Source organism: Erithacus rubecula (assembly GCF_903797595.1).
Source record: "Erithacus rubecula genome assembly, chromosome: 9".
Taxonomy (NCBI): Eukaryota; Metazoa; Chordata; class Aves; order Passeriformes; family Muscicapidae; genus Erithacus; species Erithacus rubecula.
In genome coordinates, this window is record NC_136660.1 from 19,013,300 (window position 1) to 19,030,198 (window position 16,899).

The following is a 16,899-nucleotide window of genomic DNA, read 5'->3' on the forward strand; positions in this document are numbered from 1 at the left end:
TTGTTTGGCTGTTTCAAAAGAACCACTTTACAAGCTCATCCTTTTGGTTGCTAAATGACACAATGAAAGTGCAATTCAAATGCAGAACTAATTCCACAACATTTCATTTCATCTAGTTTATTGTTTCATCATGTTTATTAAATGTTTAAGAGGTCAGAGTCTTATAATACCCTAAGAATGGAAGTTAGTTAAGATCCACATCTAACATGAATAAACTTGTCAAAACCTATAGGGTCTGACAATAAACATTGGGGTTTTTTGTGATAATATTTCCATCTTTACAGAAATCTGCACTTCATAAAACTGGAATTGCATTGTTAGATTCATGCATGTGATTACTGTGAACAAGGATGCTGAGTACTCAGGAGACTGGGTGTGGAAATGGGCAAGGGCATGCAAAGCCACCTAGCTCTCCATCAGAAAACTTAGTGTGGGTGACAAAAGGCCATAGGGAGGCATTGAGGGAAAAGCTGCCTGGAGTATTTAGAGCAGTGAAGTGCCACACTTGTTACCAGTTTTAGAAAGTCAAATTTTCTAGGTTATTCACTTCAGAAGTTGGAGGATGAGAAGTAGAAGTCTGAGACTTTGGTTCTTTCCTCAAATTGAGGCGTTTCTCCACCTCTGGGCTGCTCAATGACACAGAGTAGTCTAGAGAAATTATTGCCACATCCTGAAAGCATTCAGTCACTCTGGCTGCACTGGCCTTGCTTTATGGGTATTGTTTTATTGCTCTGTGCCTCACCTGGGGGGTTTCACCAGCGAGGGGCAGGCAGAAGCCACTGTAAGCCCCCGTGCTGATCTCCTGCAGTCCATTCCCAGTGGCACTTGTTATTCCAGTTCTCAGTGTGGATGCTTAGCCAGACTTCAGGAGTCAGGCAGAAGCCAGGACAGAGGAAGACTCATTGCAAATTGCACCCTAAGAGAGATGGGGTGCTGAAGGATGAGTATGGGTAAAGGAGGGAACTTCAAAGGGTGCAAAGCCTGGACTTGCAGGTTGCTTCCCTCAGTGTGGATGTTGCATGAAAGATCTGTGGTAAGAGGCCCTGAAATGCTGACACCCCAGACAGCAGGTTATACACAGAGTTGTCCTGACCTCAGCTAAGGTACATGGAAAAGATTTCCAGCTTGTACTGCATGTCTTTCCATTTGATCAAATGACATAAGTTTGTGCTTCTGGAGGTTATCTTGTTTTGTTTGTGCTCATCAGAATGTCAAAGGAATGCAGATGGAGGGTTGATTTATTTTGGGCTGTTATTTGTTTGTTTTTGTTTTGGGGGTTTTGATTGTTTGGGGTTTTTTTTGGTGTTTTGTTTGTTTTTCTTTTTTACTACAAGAGAAGAGAGATCTAGTGGAAACTATTTACTCTGAAGTGGAAACTTTCTTAGCTCCAAACATGTAGGTGCCTAAGTATACCTTGCTTCCTTGCTCAGGCAATGGATAATAGTCAAGCTTACCTGGAGGATTAAACAGAACTTTGCTTAGGGGTACTGCTGTGAGAATTTCCAGTATGGAAATTGAAGGTGGCTTTGGCTTGAAGAGGAAGAAAACTAAGGATTAAGTATTAGCAGTTTTGCATCTTTTGTACTGATGAGGACATAATAGGCTGACTGCAGGGTTAAACCCATGACCAAACTGTGCAACATTCTGTGGGAGACACTAAAAAGTAAAAATGAGGAAATATAAAAATGAGAACTTTAACTGTCAAATGAATATAGTTTTATAGTGTTAATGCAGACAATATAAAAAAGTGGCCTTTGCTTTTCATATAAGTCCTGTTGGAATAATTAACACTAAAGAGATGAAGTTTTGGAGAGTCCTGTAATGTCATGAAATATTCATTTTCAGTAAGTAATTTAAATTAGAAGCATTGAAAAGAGAAATTATTCCAAGACTTCTCACAAAGTCTGTTGAACTGTTAGATGGGAATAAGGAGGGGGAGTGGGGAAGGAAAAGTTGTTTTGGTTTTGTTTTCTTTTTTACCTCAAAGCCTGAGCTGTAGTTTACTATTATTATTGATGAATCCCTTGCTATTTCATTCATGTAGTCACATGATGTTGACCAAAACTAGGAAGGAAATGTTTGAAATGTGTACCTAAACCCCTTCTCCTGTTTCAGCAGTTTGTAATGTGGGATCTAGAGTAGTATTAACTGGAAAAACTGCCCAAGGTGTTGGTTAACACTTTGTGGAAGATTTATTACCATCCAAAACATGAGAAATTCTTCTCAGTTGGCTGGTATTATAGTAGTGAGATTTCAATTGAAAAAAAAAAAAAGCACATACTGTAGCAATGTTTGAAAAAATTCCCATTGTACTATTGTGATGCGACCCAATGTCATCCACATCTGCTTGATAGTAAAAAGATTCTCAGCATTTTTTCTTACTAAAATGAAACATTTTATCTGTATATTTCATTTTAAATCAAATCCCATACATTTAGTTCTACTTTGAAAAGGAAAACAAGGTTCACACCACTTATAGTTTGGATTCACTTCCTATCACTCGGTTGTCTTTTTTCTCAATCATCTTTAGGCAGAAGCCCCACTATACCAACAGGTTGTAAGCAGGATGACTTGGATTAAATGGGCCCAAGCTCATTCAGCAGAGAACAAAGGGCAGAGTGCTACAGTTCTAAAGGAAATGCCATCAGGGGAGTTTCACCCAGACTGGGAGTCTGGAGTCTGACTTGCCATGTGAGCTGAGCTCACATGAACCCCGAGTGCATCACAGTGCTTTGCCATGAGACTACAACAAGCCAGGAGAACAGTCAGGTGGTCACTTTGCCTCATGAGCAAATGGAAAACTACTGAGGCAGGGACTTCTTCTGCCCTTGACCTGTGTTTCCAGCTGTCTGTTACCATTAATAATTCCTACTTGTTTGGGTTGAGACTGTGTTATCCTTGGTGCAGTACAAAGAGTCAAGTGATTTTTTTCTGCTGAAATGTGTTAGCCATGACCTGTGGACACTGGCAGCATCGTGGTCTCTGTTTTACTCTCTTGATAAATCTACATGAAAGACAGAGGTGCTGGATTTCTGTCTGCAGAGCATCACTGTAATGCTGAACTCTGGTGGGACCAGTTTCAACCATAGAAGAGATCCCTAAGGTTAAGGGGACTCCTTAACCCAGAGGTCACAACTCTGTAGCCATCCAACAGGGTTCCACAATCATAAGTCAAAAATGCTCAAAGTGTAAGAGGAAGTACTTCAAACTCACTAGATACCCATCAGTGTTAAGATGAATCTTCAAATAGACAGGAAAAAGACTGAGCTGTCCTTCTGTTTGGAAGCAATATTTTTTTCTAGAAAACAGTAAGTTTTTACCCTCTCTCACCTTCACCTTACCAATTCTTCAAAGGGCTGAGCAGCACATAACAGAGTTATTTCCTTATTTCCATCTATTAGCACTCCTTGATCTGTTGTATCACACACAGATTGTCAGCTGTCTTTGGATCTGTCCTTCTATTCCAGTTCTGAACAGCACTGGGCATGACAGATTCAGGGGCTTCAGAAAAAGGGATGAATAATGTCTGTATAGAACTCCACTAGCTCCTGAAGTGTAGCTCTTGGAAGAGTGGATAAAAATCCAAATTCATATTATTTTATGTTCGTATTCCCCATTCACAGGGGCAGTAGAGTGAAATCTTCCCCTCCAGAGATTTTGCAGTGCTGAGCCAGTTCACCTCTCAGTTATGCTCCTGACAAGAATGGTCACAAAGTGATCCTTTTGGGGTGTCACTTCTCATGGGTAGAATAAAAAAATTGCCAACAGATTCCTAAGTGTGCAATTGCCCAGGAAAGAGATGTTAGCAACAGCTCCATGCAAAATTCTGCCAACTTGTTTTTGCAAACTAAGTATTGTACACATGCATATTAAACATCATGATTCTCTTGAATAGCCTTAAGTACTTCATGAATAATATAAAAGAACAAGCAATGCTTTTTAAGCAATCTTGGTGCTCTGTCACCCCTTTTTCCTCATAGTATGCAGTCATTATAAACATAAAAATGTGACAAAGGAAAAAATATTTTAAAACCCCTAACAGATGTCACTCAGTACTTCATTAAAATTGAAGCATAAGCAAATGGAGAACAACTTTTTCAAATTAATTTTAAAGCTCATGAAACCTTTATACAGGTTTTGGATTGTTAATTTTGCGAGTGCACCTTTTAGATGCAATTATAAGGCACATCTGTTTTTACAGCAAATAAATGATTAGTGTGTGCAAGTCTAACCCCAGTGGTGTTTGCATGGTGTCATGTTCTGCTGGACACGCAGTTCTGTGCACTCAGTGGCCCTCTTGCACATATCAGATGTTGTCAAGGTTTTGGCATGGAATTCACTCAGTGCCACTTTCTGGATCCGTGCTCACAGCCCCGAGGTGCCACATTGCTCCTGTGGGCAGAGGGAGCAGACAGTTGCATCATCCTGCTCTTGCACCTGTTCTGGAGGTTTTTATTTTCCTCTGTCTCTTCTGTGGCTATATTGATGCTCAGACAGAAAAGGGAGATGGAGTGGTTTAACAGTAATGCAAGAGTATTTTACGACCTGTGAGTATAAAAGAACCAGTTTTAATGAGTATGCCAGGAATTATTAAAATGCATGGCAGCGGAGAAACAAAAGAACAAGTTATTTGTTTTTATTACAACTGGCAATTTACTAAGAAACAGATTGTTGTTAATGAAACTACTCATATGGGTAAAATAGGCAGGACTAGTCTCTACAGCTCTCTGAAATTCAATCACTTGGGTTAATTTGTTATTTCTGCAGAACATTTTGTTTATTATCTTATTGTCCTTCACAAGTAACTTAGTGTATAAATGTCTCTGCTCCCCCCCTTGCTGATTCTATGATTATAGAACCTGAAGGTATCAATTTAAATAACTCAGCAGATGCTCCTCTCTGTAACCATAATTTCAGACAGGATCTTAGATACTTTTTCTAAAAAGATTGTCAGAACAAGTCTTCTCTCTTAGATGCTCTCTTAAACCACAGTCATGGTGTGCCACCCAGAGTTGGGATAGGAGAGCCTGGGCACCAAGTGGCTTTGGAGAGAAGATGAGGTCCTTTCCTGCCAAGTATCCTCTCCACATCTCCCTAGAGATGAGTGACTTTAAATACAGCTTAAAAATAAATGCATCTTCCCATGAAAAACACAGGGAAGAAAACAACGTCTCCAGTAGCTACATAGATACAATGTGTGATGGAAAATTGATGCCTAATATGGTGCAAATGATTACCTATGCAGGTTTTATTTAGCTATGACTCACTTCTAAAAAGATCATTCCTCATCCTGCAATGGACAGAGTGGAGAGAGGGATAAAGAATATCAACCCAGCCTCAGCTTATCTTGCTGGCAACACAAGAAGGCTTCCTTAAAATGTCCACTTCCCCTCTTCTGTGGTGACTTCTACTGGGGTTGACATTCCATGTCCCGCTCTGCATGAGATAAGAGTCTGCATTTCCATGTGCCAAACAGTATTTTTAGCACATATTGCAATTCCCTAGATGGAAAGCAAAATGCCAATGTAGTATCTCAGTCCAATGGTATCACTTCAGGCTACAGCCATGAGCTGGTACTTAAGTCATACATCCTTAATTATATCAGATACAAAGTGGGATCACATTCTGTGCCCTGGAAGGTTGCTGTGGTATGTCATGTGTCAAATCACACCACAAGCAAAAAATATTTGCTGTACCTTTTTTGGGAAGTTCTTGCAAAATATAACCTACATGCACATTCCCCTTCCGTGCACGTGTAGGCAGACAGGCACCAGAAGTGAACTTGGGCTCTGACTCCCAGGGGTGCCCTGTTGGAGTCTCTCCCAGGGGCTGATTTAGTCACCCTTTTCTGCACAGCTCCACATCAGTGTGGTGAGTTCCAGCCTTGGAGCTGGTGCCTGACCTTCAGGTACTGCACTCATTAGACCAGTAATCTGCTGAGCCAGACCCTGCTCCTGGCCTTCACCCTCTTTTCAAGGATGAAAAGATGTTTTCTGAGTTTTTCCCTGAGTTAAACACAACCAGAGCTCCACATGACCACACAAAATGCTCCTGCAAACACAGCAGAAGGTAGGATGACAGCAGGTAGCTGTAGGATGGGAGAGGGTGGACAGATTCTTTCTTGCAAAACCAGAACTGAACACACCAGAACTGAAAGCATTCATGAAACTACAGGTACTGCTGACTATCAACAACATGAGCTACCTACCAAAAATACCCACCTTGTACTTGTCTTGCTTGAAGACAGGTACAGATGAAACTCTTGAGAGATACAAATCTCTGGCACAAGCCATGCTGTTTCCTGAGGGGAAACATTGAAATGAGACCTGATGTTCATGGAGGCTTAAGAAACACAAAAAGCATCTAGATGAGGTGCATTCCATACATTCTTCTGCCTGTATATTTCTGGGCTGTCTCATTTTTATGGTCACTAGGGAAAAATACAATCTCTATTTTTTTTTTTTCAAAACCAAAGGATTGATAAAGAAGAATCCCTTGTGTATTCGGGGCTTTTAAGTTTTTTTTTATATCTGTAAAATTATTGTAACATTTTGAAATTATTTTAAAAATTCAGAATTATAACGTGCTGAGTGTTATAAGATTTTTAGCAAACAAGATTTTGTTTAACTTACATGTTTTTAGAGTTAGGAAAATGGACCTGACTTTTCTGTAAATAACCTTTTAGAGAAATTATTCACAGAGCACACAATGACCAGAAAATATGTTTGCTATTTCACAGGGACAGCAATAGCAGGGAGGGAAGAGACTTCTGACCAGGTACCCATCAAGTGATGACATGAGATATGTGACCTTCCTAATAGAATTCTGGAGCATCTGTTTAAGAGTAAGCTCCTGCTGGCATGAATTCAATTCCTAACCAGAAATTAGTTCTCATCCACAGCTGTCTAAAGCCCAAATAAATTAGCTCAGGTTTTTCACATTGCTTCATTCTGACAGGAAAGACTAAAACGTTTGCATGTTAAGAGTATTGTAGATGTGCAAATCATGGCCACTAAATAGAACTTGATGTGGTCTTGTCTATTATTTTGATACAGCTGAACATTTTTGGAGTAGATTTGAGAAGAGAAATTACTGCTGAAGACCTTCAAAAAGAGATATAGCCAGTGAGTGTTGAAATTCTACCATTCCTCAGAGAATATAAAATGATTGAGTGTTGAATATGCATTACGTAGGAGCAAATGCTTCAAGTTTATAATCTTGTAACTTTCATCGTCTTTATTCATATTTGGATCTAACTGGATTCAGTAGAATGAAAGGGTCTAAAGTTAATTTTTTTTTTCTGCAACCATTGTAACAACTTCTCTTTGTTTTTTAAACAGATGGGGGATGCCTCCCCAAGAAGAGTAGTATAAAGAAGTCATGCACACTAACTTGTACTGGCACAAGTGCTTTTATGAAGAGTAAATTGCTCACTGGAAAAAAAATACAGCTATGAATTTGAAAGTTTTGGCAAATGACTACATTCAGTTGAAACTTAATTATAGTCATTGCAACCTGTAAGTATTCTAAAAACTGAAAAAATTAACAGAAACCTACGTATCATTTATTTATATATCAACATGACTGCAAATTATTGGTTATTCCCTGCACTTGTTACAAATGGAAACTGAAGCTACAGACAGATGTCTGACTAGGCAGGTCCTCCCTGGCTTTACCTACCCCATTCTGTCTTTCAGGGTTCTTAGAAAGGAAAGAGGACAGGGTGTATGTCATGTTTGCATTGACCTGCTCTCTCCTGTAGCTGTTGGCAGGACATTATTCAAACTCCTGGTTTTGTTTTCTAGTCTACCAGAGCTTAGGTCATGGCAGAGGGCACTTGGCTGCACAAAGTAAAGGGGGGGTCCACTTGTGAACCCCTTATATTTGGATTGATTTATTCTATGAGGGGCAGTTTGTTACCCCTCAAACTGTGCTGTAGATAACTGAACATAAGTGATCCATACTACTACAAGTTTTCTGAGTCATTATGCCTTAGACTTTAATACACATACTCAGTAAATACCATGGTGGAGGTAGAGCTGTACCCTGCAATGGTTCCTGGAGGAGGAGGTTTCAGTAATCCCTGAAAGAAGGATTCCTTTTCTAAATGGGAGTGTTAGGAAACCTTCACAGAGCTGGAGATTTAGCTGTCTTTCCACGATGCTGTCAAGCAATATAGCTTGATAGCATTAGCATTAGTATTTTGGGTAGCATTTCAGATGTTTTCTCAATTATTTTTGTTTATGGTGATTTCATGAAGGTAGTTCTATTTCACCTAAAATTACCATTATTTACACTTGTTTCCAGGGCATTTCCTTGGATTATCACTCTGCTGTGATCACTTACCTTTTTATTCCTCACTGTTCAGGACTGTAATCCTGGAGGAAGGTTACAGAGTAAGCTTCTGTATAGTTGAAAGCGAGAAAAACGAAAGGATCTGCAACCACTGCATAAATAAGCCACTTGACACCTTTAAAAGCTTCAACTTACTCTATTTTTGGAATAAAACTAGCATCTGTGCTGACAGCTTACATGCCAAGTTTCAGCTTGATGCAAATTTGAGAAATCCTGAATAAAAACTGCTAAATCTCAGAAGCACATAAACACTACCTGATCCTAACTGACATTCAAAACAGACAGTAGCTAAGCTGCAGCATTTATATAGTACACTACTTCATACTCTGAAAGATAGAAACTAATCTTCTTTAGACATGCTTTACCAAGTGTACAATTGGGTCACCTGGAAGGTTATTATAAATAGAACTACTTGGATAAATACAAATGACATTATAATTTGGCATCACTGTCTTGGGAAGGAGCCTGTACTCCTGCAATGATCTCCAGCAAATCAGGCACCTTTATGCTCAATAACAGTAAATTCTGCAATATCAGCTGAAAATGTGGGAGGCTGTGTGTATTGGGTTGAAGCTGGCTGGACAGGGGAGAGAAAATATAACAAAGGGTTCGTGGGTAGAGGATAAGGACAGAGAGAGATCACTCATCAAATGCCCTCATGGGCAAAACAGATGCAAATTAAAGATGTCAATTGAATTTACTACTAACAGAATCACAGCAGGATAATGAGAAATAAAATAAGACCTTCAAAACACACTCCCCCACCCCTCCCTCCTTCCCAGCTCCACCCCCTCCCCAGCAGTGGAGCAGGAGAGTCAGGGAATGGGAGTTACAGTCAGTTCATCACACACTGTTTCTGCTGCTTCTCAGAGAGAGGAGTTCTTCCCTTGCTCCAGCATATTTTCAACAAGTATTACAATTTATACAGGGAACTGGTACAGCTGTTTATTATCTCTTGTTTATATTTGAATAGTGTTTTGTAATTCCAGGATTCTCTACTGCCTTACTGTGTGTGCTGAAGAACTCCACTGAAGATGAAGGCTTTTGCAAAAAATATCAAAATATTTATGTTTTAAGGAGAGTAAGCGTAGAAAAATTTTAAAGGGAAAACGTTTATTGAAAGATAATTCAGGAGAAAGTCAGCTATATGAACTCTAGTATCTAGTCCAGTTCTTTACTTTTATAATGTTTCTGCCTCTACAGTCAAGCATACTCCACTGTGATGGAATTTTCTTAATAGAAGGATACTGTGTGGGGCTAGTGCAGGGGATGGATTATTAACCACTTGGTGCACATTTCCTCTGAAGGTGAGAGAAGCAAAACAGCATTATTTGTTCATTCATTAGGCAAATTTAGTCACCGTTGCATTAGTTGTGTTTGCATCACTCCTTTTTTCTCACACAAACCGTAAAGAGTTCATGTGCTTTTTGGTGGACAAGAAGGTTTTACTAGAACAGACACTGCCTAGGAAGGAACAAGTTTTGAGTGAGTGCAAGTTATTTATGTAGAAAGAAGCTAGACAGTATCCATAAAGCACATCTTGATCTTATTTACTTACATTTGTGCTTTTCTTTTTTTAAAGGCCCTTGTTGAATACACTTATGCAACCTGCACTGAGCACTGCCTGTGCCAGTGGTGAAGGGTATTTGAGTGGCATCCACATCACACAGCACAGGGATGCTCTTGGCACCCATCTGTAAGCACTTCTGGTGCTTCTGGAAGATCATGAGTTGTCACTTGCTGCCTCTTGCTGGCACACAGGGCACACACAGTGTCTGAGCCCACACTGACTGAAGAAATGTCCTGAAGCTGCTGTTTCCACCCAAATCTGCTGTGAAACCTCAGGTGTGCTCCTCGGAGGTATGAACATTTCAGTCTGTATGTGTGATGGGCCTGTAGTGACACTACAGAACAGTGTGGGGTCTTGCTGGGAGTCTTTTTCTCCCTTCTGTGGTCTGTGGCTGTGGCATAGCACTGCAGTATGTTCCTTGTCTGTACTCTCATAGCTACTCCAGGCAAGCTGCTGAAAAGCAGCCAGTAGGTCTAGAGCTGTGTCTAACAGGAAATTGACAACTGATAGCAGTGGGGGAAAATTAAGAAAATCTTGGGAAGGTGAAAGAGTTGGGTTTGAAATTTTTGGTGTTTATAGGAGACAGGAGAGAGAGCCCTCTTACACTTGTAACTGGTTTTCTCAAACAAACTTGCCCTGAGCAGGAAAGATGAGAAAGTGAAGCAGCCCTGGAAGAGGGAAGGCTGAGCCTAGGAAAGGCCAGGCTGGCACAGCACCCAACAGGCTCTGCTTGGCCAGGTGCTGAGCTGGGGCACATCAGTGCCTGTGCTACAATTCTGCAGCTGGATCCAAACCAGGCTCCTGCTGCACATGAGGAACCAGATTTTCAGCTGTCCTCAGCACTTGCTCTGCTGCAGGAACAGCACCACTAACACTTGTAGAAGCTCACCCTCCACTTTGGATTCCCCTGGGGTTGTAGCTGCAGATGAAAAGCAGAGGTGATTCATCTTACAGGCCAGCCTGAGAAGTGTGGCAGGAAGGTTGCAGATTCATCAGCAAGGACTGCACCATTCAGTGGCAGGACAGCAACTGTCCCAGCCCTTTGATTCTAGCTACCATCATGTGTGTGCCAAAGGTCTTTCTTCCTTGGGAGATTCAAGAGCTCCACAAATTCAGCCATCTCTCCTATTTGTAAAGGTTTGCCATCAACAGAAAAGGCTATTAAAGTTAGCTAATTAAGATACTGGAAGAAGCAGAAACTGTACTCATCCCGTTTAGACATTACAAGGGAAATACCACAGACTGCCTTAAAAATGTGACAGTCTTGTCTGCAAGCAGCCAGCTCTCAATCCTCCCCAAACCAACATATGGTGCTAATACTGTCTGTGAAAATTGCCATAGGAGTTCCAAGGATACTCATGCAAATCACTGCGTACACGATCTTATCCCATATTTATTACCTTTAAAGCTCGAAACCTAGGTACTCCCACCCTGTCTGCGAGCTAGTAAGTAATTTCCGAGCGGCGGGAGCCCGATGCGATGCTCTCGGCGCTGGGAAAGCCGCCGAGCCGGCGCTGGAGGGAGCTGCAGCCTCGGCTACCGCCGGCGCCCTCCGCTCCCCCAGCTCCTCCTAGCCTAAGAGGATGAGCGAGCGGAAATTATTTAAATTGTATCTCTCGCTGTCACTTCAGTTCAAGACCGCTGTCTTTTTAAAGAAATCAGACTCCTTTGTTAAGTAAGCAGAGATTTGCAAAGCCATGCTATGCAAATGTTAATTCTAAGAGTGGTTTACAATTTTATAGGTCACATGACAAAGGTACATAAGCTGTTTTCTGAGTTAAACATTATTATTGACATCTCATTTTAACCCTTTTAGCATGGCATATTTGTTTCTTATTTCCAGTTTGAATAGAAGTTGAATAAAAGTCTGTGCCTAGTATCTGCCTCTATCTCATTTAAAAATAAGTTCCAGATCAGACATGACAAAAGTAGAGCTTTAACATCTGCCCCTTGCTATACCTTGGGGAAGACCATGCTACTGCCACATTCTGTACAAGTGAAATTAACTGACATTTATATTGAATAACCAACACCAGCTTTCTGCAGAGAAGAAGTGGAAACCTTAGTAAAGCTGAGAGATCACTAAGTGAATGCTCTTCACTTGGTGAGTTTTTCTCTTGCCATATCTTTCTTCCAATGTTTGCATAAACTGCATTATCACAGATAAGCTTCCTCTGAAAAGCCATTGCATTTCTAAAAGAGAGGCTAACAAAGACCCTCTCCCAGGGCAAGAAGTAATATAATATTCACCCTATTCAGGCAGACAAAAACGAGTTAATCACTAACCTAGAAGATAATCTACAGCTTAGGCACCAAAGTCTTCAAGCCTTTTTTGTTTGGCTGGAACAGCTGTTACACTGTACAGTCAGTGATGACAAGGAACCCAAAGTGAAAACAACAATGCCAATAGTTATACACAGAACCTCTGATTACCTCTTCCTTTTGTGTACTAGGAATGCCCAAGCTGGATGCATCCCATCTGGTGATGTACCTTCAATCAAGCATTTACCATTTGCCAAAGAAAAATACACAATTGTCTGCCAAGACAACCCAATTTGCATGTAAGTGCTTCAGATGATTATCCAAGTTCTTTGCACCAGTTTTTATAAATGTTTATAATTTTATTTTTTAAATGAGACTTTTCAAGTACTGGAGGATAGCCAAGGGTAAGCAAGAACAATAGATCTGTCTAAGGTTAGTCATAAGGGAAAAAACATGGACTTAGCTTAGGAGGTTCTGAGTGCACCTTGCATATGTGCTTCTGGAATAAAAGGAGCTTTTCTCTCTTGTAAATGAAGGCATATGATATAGGGACTAAAGCAGTAAGCCAGCATCAACCTTGACATATTTTCAAATTTGCCACAGGAATAGCAAATATAAATAGACTATTTGTTAGCAGTGGCAGATGAATTCACAATCATTTGGACTTTTGGGCAGAATTCTTCAAATTTATACCTTAGTCCAACTTCAAGGGAAACAAGTGGCTGCAAAAAAGGGGAGGTTGGACAAGACTGGGGTCATCCCCTACAAGCTCTGAGGTTGTGCAGTCTCAGAACAGTCATGACTTGTGAGCAGATGTGAACTTCCATCTTCCCTAAAGGATGATGTGGGCAGGTGCTGCAGGAGGGCACCACAGCTCGGGAGTTAGCGGGCCAGGCAGTACAGAAGCTACAGTGTCTCTAATTTTTTGTGATTCACATAGCAAGTGTGGTGAGCTCTCCAACTGAGCCGGCAGAGTAACAGGTGGATTTTGATGGCATCTTGCCTGAGTTCTGCTAAAAGGTCGCTGAGAAAGATGCTTCTTTGTAAAACATTTCCATTTCAATTAATCAGATCTTTCTGTTGAAACAGAATGTTTTGCTGAAAACCTGTTTTGTTGGAAAACTCCCAACCATTTCTTTCTCTCCTACACCCATAGAGAGGAAATGGGTTGTCTTCAGCCTTTGCTTCCTCTTTTGATGTTTCAGTCATACTATGCTTCCCCTTGTGCCCACTCAGGGTCCATCCCACACATCTCTTAAATGGCCCAATTATTTTATACTGGGAAGTACAAAATGAGATCTTCAAAAGGTATAGAGAAGGAAATAGCACTACTCCATAAGAGAAACACAGTACAGATGTGTGATGGGAGTACATCAGCAACTGAATGGGAAAATTCCGCCTACCTTTTCTGAAGGACGTGTGTCATTTCAGCTCCTGAAATGCCAGTTTGTACCAGAGATTTTTGACACCATTTGATTGCAAACACTAGTAAACCATTTGAGTATCAAGGAAAAACTCACTAACAGCCCAAGCCTATCCCCTAATGTTACTGAATTAAACCAGGGGAGATTTTGGCTACAGCTGAATTTGACTTCTGACTGCAGAGAAGAATGAGAGATCCAATCAGTATTTGTCATGACAGTACTAGGCAGGGAACTCAGCCCTTTTTATTTTTTACATTTGTGTGTCACTCCCAAATGCCAGTCTCTGTGAGTGTATCTATTACTTGTAAGCGTTTAGTAATCATTTGTGAACAAATGTTAGCATTTGGTTTGGTTCCATCTGTCATTCCTAGTGGCAGCCTGTGCCTGGCCACGTCATTGCACAGAGATGTGCCAGTGGCTTTTCCCCCTTCCTGACAACTCAAACTCTTTGGATAGAAGAGATATATCTGTGAAACATTTTAAAATAAGGTTTCAAGAAGATCTTATTCCAGTGAAAGGGTCAACATCCTGCTAAGGCAGGACTGTTCTTCTGTAACTACAAGAAAATCTGTTCAGGGTCACATCCTGCCTGTGTCCCCCACAGTTATTCAGGGGTGGTACTGCAGGGTGCATATGTTCATCTGAGCCAGCAGCATGGTGTGCCAGCATGGGGTCGAGTGACACTGCAAACTCCTCTGGGAACAGCAAGAACTGTAGACCCAGGCAATATGTACTTGGGCATCAGCAACCATTTTCAGTTGAGCTTTACCTTTGCCCCTTTCACCAAAAATTTTGGTGAAGTAGCTGGCACCACGTGATTTAAGATGTTTAAGTAGCTTACAAGAGATGTAAAAAATCAAGGAAAGTGTCCTTTGAAATACAGGCATTGAGTGTGTTTGGCCCTTTGTCAAGGCTCCCAGGCCATCTGGCCAACAAATTCATGAAATCTGTAGAATGGCAGTAGCATAGTTCTGTTTAGTTTTGAAAATTGTGTATGTAGTATATCAAACAAATCTTACTGCAATAATGTCTTTGTCCTGTTTTCTGACTGCTCCATTGCCCATTACCCTAGTTCATAACTTTGGCAACAAATTACTGCAGGGTCTACATGCATCACCTCATTACATGCAGCACTGCTTCTCCAAGATAGCATCAGTCCATGCTAGAAAACTGAAAGCTGATTTAGACATGTCTTTCCCAGCTATGATTATATCTTTGACTGCCTTGTGGATCTGTGAATGATATTGAAATACTTTTAGTTTCAAACCCTGGGCACCAGATGTATGCTACATTAGTTAGAAGTAAGAAAATGTGTTTGCTTGTTCAGTATTTTTTGCTCTCTTACAAAAATAGGAAGAAATTTTTTGTGCCTATTTTCATAATTGCTATGAGTCAAAATATTCACCTGAATTAGTTTAGCTCCAAGAGAGCATTTCACCTTCAAATAGCACAGAAGGGCATGGACAATAGAAGTTGATATCTTTCACATTGCATTAGCTTGTTCATGAGATAATCTTGGTAGAAACTATTTCAGTGTTTTTGACATCATCAAAAATCAGGCCTTTATAGCTTTATGGAACTGAAAAACATATTAATTTGTTTCTATACTTTCCTTTCTACATTTAATTTTTTCTTTATTTCATCTCTCTTTGCAGGCTCAAGGGAGCAAATCCTTCCATGTTTCAAGCTGGCACAGCTCCACGAAACAGTTGTGCCAATTATTTCAAGCTGGGGACTGCCACTGGGTGTAAAGCTGCTTGTACTGAAGCTGTTGAAATTACTATCATTATGTTATTTCTTGGCATGGAAAGGAAAAAGATGAGTGAGTGTTTGGGGGGCTTTGTTTAAGTGCAACAGGCCGCTTATTCATGCAAACTGCTGAAAGCCACTGGGAAGTAAGCACAGCAAGAAGAATGAACTTCTTGGAAAACCAGATCTCATATTTAACTTGGTAAGGAGACAAAGTTATTTCTTAGTGAAACCTTTAAAAACTCCAGGTCTGCCAGTTCCTTCAGAAAGGAAAAGCCTTTTTCAATGTGTTAGATCAACACTGCAGTACCTATTGTGCCATTGCTTTTATGATTCTTACAGAAATCTTTCCCACAGCTCCTGCAGGAGCTACTTGTGTACTACCAATGCTCAGAAAAATCATCACATGTTTTTCCTCCACCAGGAAAACAATTTTGAAGATTTGTTTCACATGGTCTGTAATGCTAATCACGCTCTGTTCCTGAAGCAGGGAGAAAAACTCTTCTTCAGATAGAAAATTAGAGTGGTCTGAAGGAAACTTGTTTCATCTGGCAGCTAGTGGTTTGAAGAGCTTAAATTGGCCTAGATGTATTGGCAACCAGGTCAACACAGCACCTCTTCTGAAGATGGTATTTCTTCACACACTATCAGCAAAGCTCCAGCGCAGCCGGGGAGCTGCACTAGGCTCTGACAGTGGGCACTGCCTCAGGCTCCCTGAGACCTGCCCAAGTGGAGGGGCAGGATCCACCACGGCACAGCCCTGGCACCACTCGGCCTTTGCCATCAGAGACAGGACCACGCTCACACATCCATCACACACTCATTCCTCATGGAACCGCACACTCCTTCACAATGAGGTTCAATTCCATGACAAGGTATAGTGGGCACGGTGTTATTTGGCTGAAGATTGAGATTATCATATCAAAGGGCTTTTTCAACTTCAGTGATTCGATGATTTCTGTATTTTCTTTTTGGAAAAAAGAAAATTTTCTTTTACCTGAAACCATGAGGAGCTGTGAGGTGACAACACTGTGTAAAAGGTGCCACTGCCAGCACAGCCCTAGAGCGGTGTCACAGGTGCCACTGCCAGCACAGCCCTAGAGCGGTGTCACAGGTGCCACTGCCAGCACAGCCCTAGAGCGGTGTCACAGGTGCCACTGTCAGCCCGGCCCTAGAGCGGTGTCACAGGTGCCACTGCCAGCACGGCCCTAGAGAGGTGTCACAGGTGCCACTGCCAGCACGGGCCCAGAGCGGTGTCACAGGTGCCACTGCCAGCCCGGCCCTAGAGCGGTGTCACAGGTGCCACTGCCAGCACGGCCCTAGAGAGGTGTCACAGGTGCCACTGCCAGCACGGACCCAGAGCGGTGTCACAGGTGCCACTGCCAGCACAGCCCTAGAGCGGTGTCACAGGTGCCACTGCCAGCACGGCCTGTGCCAGCGCAGCAGCACCCGGCACCACCCGCCGTGACGGAGGCGCGGCCGTGCCTAGCGGTATCCCTTCACCCAGCTGTATATTTATATATATTTTTATATATACAT

At 41.5% G+C, this 16,899-nt stretch overlaps 2 long non-coding RNA genes across 3 annotated transcripts; one reads left to right on the forward strand and one right to left on the reverse strand.

The window, feature by feature from the left end:
• Positions 1 to 1,775: 1,775 nt before the first annotated feature.
• Positions 1,776 to 11,398, reverse strand: LOC306805282. The gene is made up of 3 exons (XR_013775175.1): positions 11,326 to 11,398; positions 8,347 to 8,404; positions 1,776 to 4,545 (listed from the first exon to the last, which is right to left on the reverse strand). It is a non-coding gene; the product is annotated as an uncharacterized lncRNA (long non-coding RNA).
• Positions 7,347 to 15,935, forward strand: LOC306805283. Of its 2 annotated transcripts, XR_013775176.1 has the most exons (4): positions 7,347 to 7,517; positions 9,938 to 10,215; positions 12,379 to 12,486; positions 15,267 to 15,935. It is a non-coding gene; the product is annotated as an uncharacterized lncRNA (long non-coding RNA). The 2 variants fall into 2 exon arrangements; XR_013775177.1 differs by lacking the exon at positions 7,347 to 7,517 and having other exon boundaries at positions 9,802 to 10,215.
• The last annotated feature ends 964 nt before the right edge of the window (positions 15,936 to 16,899 follow it).